General features: G+C 48.8%; 1 pseudogene; it reads left to right on the forward strand.

The window, feature by feature from the left end:
- Positions 1 to 1,017: 1,017 nt before the first annotated feature.
- Positions 1,018 to 3,487, forward strand: LOC138103845 (acrosin-like; annotated as a pseudogene).
- The last annotated feature ends 5,374 nt before the right edge of the window (positions 3,488 to 8,861 follow it).

Raw genomic sequence — 8,861 nt, forward strand, 5'->3', positions numbered from 1 at the left:
CCATGACTGCCCTGCACTCCAGCAGGTAAGCAAGGCTGTAACAGCCCGACTGATGAGATGAGGCTGGTACAGGATTTACCAAAGCCATGGAGATTGGCATGTGGGGCTAAGAGCAGGAGCATCCTTCCCTGTCTACAGCTTCAAATTGCATGTCCTTGGCTACACATCCCAGGTGCCACAATCATCCTCGTCAGTGTGGGCTCAGAACAGCAAGAGAAGCCATAGACAGCAAGGACATGGAGCCTCCCAGAGGGTGTTACTGTGGCTGGCATGGCCAGCATGGACTGTGCTGCATCGGTGTTTCACTGTGCTTTGTGCAGGAAGGTTGACACAGCTTGGGAACGCTTGGTTTATTGGGCTTGCACTTTGTTGCTTACCCACCACAGCTGTAACTGGATTGGATCCTCAGCACCCAAACACATGCATACTGTTGAATGTTTTTTGGGAAGGACCTGGTGGCAAACTGATGCAGAGAGCAAGGTGTCATTGAACTTCCCAAAGAGGCTGTAAAGCCACATGTGGTGTGCTCCTGTGAGCCTTCAGCAGGCAGTGCTGGAAGCCAGATGCTGCTGCCTGCCACAAGGCCTGAACATCCTCATCCTGCCAGCAGAGCATTCAGTGGGGCCTATCAGGAATGTCCAGTCCCAGCTTCTGCCTTCCTTCCTGCTTGGAACTGTTATGGGTGGTGAGGCACCGGCACAGGCTGTCTAAAGAAGCTGTCCTATCCCTGGAAGTGTTCAAGGCCAGGTGGGATGGGGTTTCAAGCATCCTGCTCTAGAGGACAGTATTCAGGCAGGGGAGTTGGAACTAGATAATCTTTAAAGTCCCTTCCAACCCAAACCAGTTCATGATTCTGTGACTCCATGTTGCCCCTCCACTGCCCACCCCCTAAGACCACTGCGCCTAAAACACTAAACCAGCTGCTCTGTGACATCAGCCCTGGGGCCAAAGGTACTGCAGGCATTAGTTGGCAGCTGCGCTGAATGAACCTTCGCTCCTTGCAGCTCATACGTGCCACTGGCAGTGATGAATTTGCTGTGCCTCCTTGTCCTGCTGGCCATGTGCAGGCCCGTGCTCAGTATATGGGACACCTGTGGGTAAGTGGCCTCAGGCTCTTGTAGAGAGTTTGGACAACACGTGGGGGGTTTTCCCTGCCCCATCTGGCCACATTACAGTTTTACGAGCTCCCATGCGGGAGCTTCAGTTCCTTGATGGCACCCAGGCTGCAGCACAACTTGTCTATGGGGCTCAAGCAGAAACAGGGGCAGACAGCCCCATGGGATTTCCTGGTTCTGCTGTCCATGCAAACAATGCCATGTGGAGAGGGAAGTTTGCTGACCTTCAACCTGAGCAGCAGCAAGCCACCAAGCAGGACAGCAATGACTCTCTGTTTACAGAGGGATCTGTGGTCTCTGGCCCATGTCTGCTTCCTACGGCCCCATGGTTTATGACTATGACCCCATGGCTCCAGACTACGGCGAATTGCGCATCGTGAGTGGCACAGCTGTCCAGCCAGGGGCCTGGGCTGGGATTGTCAGCATCCAGGATCCCTGGGAACCAGGCACAGGGCATATCTGTGGAGGGTCCCTCATCAGCACAGAGTGGGTCCTCACAGCCGCCCACTGCTTCACCAATGCCAGGTAAGAAGGAGCAGGGAACAGATATATCTCCACAACATCAGCAGGTACCCTGTTTGTAGCACCATGTGCTACTCCCATTCTGCTTCCCTGCAGTGCACCCCATGCCTGGGCACTGCAGACCCCAGCTGAGAATTCAGGAGAGCACTCTACACTCTTGCCACTGCTTCCTGGTAGCCTCCAGGTTGACATTCTCAGAGCCTAAGGCACGCTAGGGCAGTCACACACATTGCTTTCCTCTCTGACTTGCAAAGCAGAAGACAGGGAACTACTGGGCTTCTACAGCACATGGCTCTGCTCCCTCTCACTTCTTTCTCCATGTGCCTCTCAGGAACATCAACATGTGGCGCGTGGTGACAGGGGCCACCCAGTTGACTCAGATGGGCCCTGAGGTGCAAGTGCGCCAGATTAAGCAGCTACGGGTTCATGAACACTACACTCCTGGTGAGGAGAGGAACGACATTGCCCTGCTGAAATTGGACCGGCCAGTAGTGTGCAGCCGCTACGTACAGCTGGGCTGTGTACCCGAGGCCACACTGAATGTGTTGGAACTGAAAACCTGTTACATTGCTGGTTGGGGTTCCACCACTACAAGAGGTAAGTTCCCTAAAAGGACACATGCCCTGAGGGCAAACTTGGCACATCACGGAGATGGGTTGGGCTTCCCAACAGCAGAGGTCAAAACCAGAGTCAGGCTGTGGGAGGTCTCCCTCTGAAGAGATAGTCCTGGACCACTCCCCAAAGCCAGACAGAAGGGGGAAAGCAGGGCAACTGGATGTTCCCCTAGGGAACCCCGGGGAAGGCCTAGGGAAGGGCTTCACTCCCCAACAGGGGAAGGGAACAGGCAAGGAACTGCTGTATGCTCGTTCCTTTCTGTGCTCACAGCTCAAAGACCAAGTGACATCCTGCAGGAGGCCAAGGTCCACCTCATTGATGTCCGGCTCTGTAACAGCAGCCTCTGGTACGCAGGGGCCATCCACACTCAAAACTTGTGTGCTGGTTACCCAGAGGGTGGCATCAACCCCTGCCAGGTAGGAGTGTGAGACGAGCCACGCAGTCCCCAGCAGTGCGGGCAGCCTGAGCAGCACCACCCCAACACAGCCCGGCACCTGCTTTGCCTGGCCAGTCACCCTCCCAGTCCCGGCTTCCCACTTTGGTTAGGGCTTCCCTTGCCTTCCCCATTTGCAGGTCCCTGCCCATTGCCCCCATCGTCCCAGGGGCCTGGCACTATGCCCAGAAAGCATATCAAGTGTTCTTGGCAGTCCAGAACTCCAGATGCCAACCCCGAACATCCATCCTCTGCACATCCAGGATCACTGCAGAGATGAGAGACAGCCGTACCACACAAGCCCCTGACCTGCCCCCAGCCAAAGTTCTGGAGGCTCCAGCACCTGAGCAGAGACTTTCTCTGCCAGGAATACAGCTCTGTCTGGGGCTGTGAGAGAAGGAGACAGCTCTAGTGCTGACAGCAGCTGCCCAACATTACCTTATTCCTCTCTTGCTCCAACTGCAGGGTGATAGTGGTGGTCCTCTGGTGTGCAAAGATAATGATGCTGCCTACTTCTGGCTCGTTGGTGTGACCAGCTGGGGAAAAGGCTGTGCAAGAGCAAACCAGCCTGGAGTGTACACCTCCACTCAGCACTTCTATGACTGGATCCTGGTCCAGATAGACCTGCAGCCAGATAGAAGGGCATCGAGACATTTTACAGCCGCCCCAACCCCCACTCAGAAGCCAAGACCAATACCAACACCATTGGACAGGTTTAGGTCCTGCCCATTTTCCAGAAACTGGTGCAGTTTTTTACTCAGGTGCAGGAACTCCTTCAGGTCCTAAGAAGAAAACTGGCTAGAGAAGCAGGATGAACAGGATCCAGTGCAGGCTGCAGTGGACCATGACCATTTTCTTCTGGGGCAGTGCCTGCTGATCCAAAGGCAGCCTCAGTGCCTAAGGCCTGCTCTATCCTGCTCATGCTTTTCCTCTGCATGCACACAAATCCTGAAGCTGATTTAGTAATGACAATAAAGTTGCCCGATTTCACTGTTAATGGTGTTTTCAGTCCCATTCAGTCAATGCAAAGCAAGGACTTCCACACCTGGTACTTGCAAAATTAGGCTGAGAGCAGACATCAGGCAAAATAAAAAAGAGTCAGTCCAAAGGACTGAAACTGTGCTTGGTCAGAGTGGAGGGCAAGGATGCAGTAAAAGAAGGAAACACAGGTCACAAAATAACGAGGGGCTTACAGATCATGGAAACAGCAGCTGGAAGTGCAAAGTGTCTTAGGCTGCCTACTGGTGGGAATCAGTCTGTGTGTTTGTGTGTGTGTGCAGTGCACTGGGGAAAAACTGGACTCTTTCATGACCCAGGAGATATGGTTCGTAGAAAGACCCAAGCTTTGCACCAAGGGCTGGGTAAGGAACTTTACATTCAGCCACAGACAGTGCATGGATAAATTTCAATTAATTCCTATACTGTTATTTGAGGAACATGCTGTTCTTATGAATATAGGGAGTGAAGGTGTGTTCATATTTCACTAGAAAACATCCAATCCAGATCACCTAGAAAGGCAGAAAAGGACTGGACTGTGTTCATGTTCATGAAGGTGGTGGTTATGGATACTTGGGTCCTAGTAAAGGCATTGCTCTGTCTACGTCAACCTGGTTCGCTGTTCATGGTAACTGTGTAAGTCTGTGTCTGTGTTGGTGTATCTGCCTCTTCGGAATGCACACATGCACACACACACAATTTTGTCCTTTAGGAAGGAGAGCTATACCTAATGAATAGTTTAGCGCTATCAGCTACCACAAACACTACTCACCTCTGATGTTACTTCCAAACATAAACTATCATACTGGCCAACTAAGTTTGTTCATCTCCTGAAGTCTCATTGTATATACGCCCAGTTGGAAGTTCCTTGTTATTGTTATGAAATGCAGAATGACTTACAAATTGCCATTATTATGGTAATGATATCATAACTAGTGGTTCTTAAGTAAAATATTAACTCTGAGTAATAAAAGAACTGTAGGGCTGAATAGCACTGAATTTCCATTGCTATTTGTTATCTATGCACTGAGAAAGAAAATTCCTTTAGGAAAATTACAACTAAGATGTTTTCAAGAGCTTGCATTTCATAGCAGCTCTCACCTTCCTCTCAGTCTCATAAATACATGCAGTGTGAGTTGTGAAAAAACATGATGACAATCATTTTTCCTAAAGCAGGCTGATATTGTTGCTCCTTCATTTTTATTGCAGTATAAGGATGGAAAGTTTCAAGCAGGAAAAAAAAAATAATAATCTATTCAGAGAAGCCATGAGCCACCATTATACATCAGTATCACTGAGATGCCTCTATAATGCAAAATCCATAGCAGTGAGAGTCATGCCATACTGCACTTTCCTTAAGGAACTGTGTTTGTGATATAAACACTCCTGCACATCTTTTTGATAATATCTTATTGTCACAGGAGATAATGGCCAACATTTCATACCTTTGTCTTTTTTGAAATGATACTAAACAGTAAGTTACAGCCTAAAACTACTAAGAAATCATTCACTTGCCTGAGATGATTGTTCCTTGTAGCTTGATGATTATCCTTTGTTCCCTACGGTATATTTTTTATATTATATATTTATATTATATTATGTCATTTCTGTTGGACACAAGGAACAATTACATGCTTCACTGTTGTAATATGAACCCTGGGGCACTGTGCTAGTAATGATATTTTTTTTATGCACTGTTCTTTCATAGCTTTTTCAAAAATAATTCTTTCCCCAATTTCTTTAGGGAATCTTACAAGCATGGTCTCTACTAAATGCTGTTAATTTAAACCCGAATCATTAGAAATCTTAAAGAGGGAGAGCATGAGTGCAGTAAGATTTATTATTTTTTCTCTCATATGATAGTTGCCTGTGCTCTTGGACAAGTCTCTGAACTGCCTTTCTGGGGTATTGTTACATATGCTTAGCAGCAGAATAAAACACAGCACCAGCTGCTGGGAAGAAAATCCCAGCCAAAACCAGGACAAATGCAATACATGAATTAGCTGTTCTTGCAACAGTGAACAATGAGAATTCAGAACTCAAACATAAAATATGATGACTTTTAGGTGCATAATTACCACGTTTTAAAGACAAAAACCTGCAAAGAAACAAAACATGCTGTCCTTCAGTACCTTGCACTGATAACAAACATGCTCAAAATCCAAGTAGTTTGAACCAGACTATTTTGTGTCATGATATATTTGCAATCTGAGATTCCTATGCACTTTTGCTGGATAATCAGTATCAAAAGAGGCCTCTAAGTTTATAGTGCTTTTGGTACAGGCACATAGCAAATGGCAGGGCTGAAGAGTAATGTGCTCTGTTGACATGTGAATGGTGGTACAGAGCCAGAAAAATAAATAGTTAAGAATAAAGACATAGGGTAAGGAGATAAGAAATTCATAGTAAAACCAAGAATGAGATGCTTTTTTAGGAAAAGTGTCTTATTTCTGAGATGACAAGCACTCACTTAGCACACAACATGACAATATTGTGAAAAACAGCCCTGGATCAAATGTTCTTTGTACTGAAAGAGTGTATTTAGCACTTGTGCACTGGCACCATTTGCCTTTCTGAAATGTCCTGCTGTTCATGTTAGCTTCTTTTTCCAAATCTTTGTTGACCTTGTTTCCTTAGTGTTGGATCCTCACCAATAGCAGGATCCTTTGGGATATTCTATCCTATGGGATAGTCCAGTTATTTGAATGTCTTTGCACAGCAGTTGCAGATATGGTCCCTGATGACTCTGTTTTCTATTCCCATCTTCACAGAATCACAAAATCAACTAGGTTGGAAAAGACCTGTGAGATCATCGAGTCCAACCTATGACTGAACACCACCTTGTCAACCACACCACGGCACTGAGTGCCACATCCAGTCTTTCCTTAAACACCTCCAGGGACAGTGACTCTCCCACATCCCCGGGCAGCCCATTCCAGTGCCCAGTCACCCCTTCTGTGAAGAAATACCTCCTAATGTCCAATCTGAACCTCCCCTTGTGCAGCTTGAGACTGTGTCCTCTTGTCCTGTCACTGGTTGCCTGGGAAAAGAGCCCAACCCCCATCTGGATACACCCTCCTTTCGGGGAGCTGTAGACAGTGATATGGTCACATCTGAGCCTCTTCTCCAGGCTGAACAACCTCAACTCCCTCAGCTGCTCCTCACAGGACTGGTGTTCCAGACCCTTAACCAGCCTTGTTGCCCTTCTCTGGACACGCTCCAGCAGCTCAATGTCCTTCCTAAACTGAGGGGCCCAGAATGGGCACAGTACTCAAGGTGTGGCCTTGCCAGTGCTGAGTAGAGGGGGACAATCCCTGCCCTGGTCCTGCTGGCCACACTATTGCTGCTACAGGCCAGGATGCCATTGGCCTTCTTGGCCACTTGGGCACACCCTGGCTCATGTTCAGCTGCTGTCACCAGCACCCCCAGGTCCTTTTCTGCCTGGCCACTATCCAGCCACTCTGTCCCCAGCCTGGAGCACTGCCTGGGGTTGTTGTGGCCAAAGTGCAGGCACTTGGTCTTGTTAAACCTCATACTGCTGGATTCGGCCCATGGATCCAGCATGTCCAGGTCCTTCTGCAGAGCCCTCCTACCCTCCAGCAGATCCACACTCCCTTCCACACCTTGGTGTCATCTGCATATCTGCCAGTGGTGGGCCTTAACAATTCAGTAGCTATGATATTGCAGCCTTGCTTATTACAGAGATGTGTTATCTTGTAATATTATCAAGAGGGGAATGTCTTTAAACTAAAAGAGGATAGGTCTAGATTAGATTTGAGAAAGAAATTCTTTACTGTGAGGGTGGTGAGGCACTGGAACAGGTTGCCCAGAGAAGCTATGGACGGCCCATCCCTGGAAGCATTCAAGGCTTGGATGAGCCTTTAAGCAACCTGGTCTAGTGGAAATGGGGGTGGACTAGATGGGTCCCTTCCAATCCAAACCATTTTATGATTCTATGAATGTGGTTAAAACTTTCAACATTTCACATTTCCTCCTATTTAAATAGTAATAAAAATTAAAAAGTTAAATAAAAAAAATCTTTGTACATTTCTAGCAGAAGGGAATGACATTAGGGAAGCAGAATAGCTACTTGTAATCTCACAATTCAAATAATTTAATCTTTCCTACTTTAACTAATCCTGTTTCCATGATGGGAATCCTTCCACGTGGCATCAAGATAGAGCAGGATATGGGCACTGGGGTTTGGGAGGTGCAGGGAAAGAAGCAGGTAGGGAGTCAGGTGCTGCTGAGTGATTTCAGCCAAAGATAGATTCTCTTTAATCTCTTTTTTTGCGGGGACATAAACCAAAGTGGCAGATGCCAGTACTAAAAAACAGGCTACCATTGCCCAGGGAATGGGTCTCTGGACAAGCTGCCCCCAAAGTGTCTTGGAATGTCATTCACTCAGCAGGGCGCTGAGGAAGTTGCAAGGAGGACAGGCACACCAAGGATGACTGAAATAGTTGGCACTGGGAGGGCACTTGCCTGGGAGAGAAGGGGGAACCCTCATGCTAAGGACCTGCACCCCTTTCAGGGACAGGATGACCACATCTATTGAGGGGACAAGGTTGGCAGGAGTGCTGAGGTCCCATGGCCCTAGGGGTCCCACCAAGCCCTGTTCCCCCAGAAGGGGGGGTTGTCACAGCCCTGCAGCTCCTGCAAAGCTCAGGAGCCCCCTCTCTCCCAAAGAGGGTTATGGGGATCACCAAAGATGGTTGTGGGGATCCCAGAGAGGTGTCACAGACCTGAGGGTCCTGATGAGCCCAGCCATCCCCCTTGAAAGATATGCCATTACCCTGGTTGTCCCACGGAGAGAGGGTTTCACCACACCAGAGGTCTCAGGCAATGGGGGTGTGTCATCGTCCGGGAGGTCCCACCAAACCCAGCATCTCCAAAAACAGGGTTCCCATGGAGTGGGGTGTCCAGGGCCATGCTGCTGCCATTCCACCACACAAGGGTACCAGCTAGTGGGCCAACACTTGTCCCTGCCCCAGCCATCATCCCCTGAAGGTGTCTCCAGGTCTGCAGGGAAGTCATCGCTCCAGCCTTCTCCCAGGCCAACTGGTCTCCCTTTTCCCAAGCCTCCACACCCTTCCAGCCCAGCCTGGTGCCTGCCTTACAGTCCCAGATCAGGGAGCACCCACCCTCAGCAGCCAGCATTGTGTTGTAGTACAGGTGAG

This window comes from Aphelocoma coerulescens (assembly GCF_041296385.1).
Source record: "Aphelocoma coerulescens isolate FSJ_1873_10779 chromosome Z unlocalized genomic scaffold, UR_Acoe_1.0 ChrZ, whole genome shotgun sequence".
Taxonomy (NCBI): Eukaryota; Metazoa; Chordata; class Aves; order Passeriformes; family Corvidae; genus Aphelocoma; species Aphelocoma coerulescens.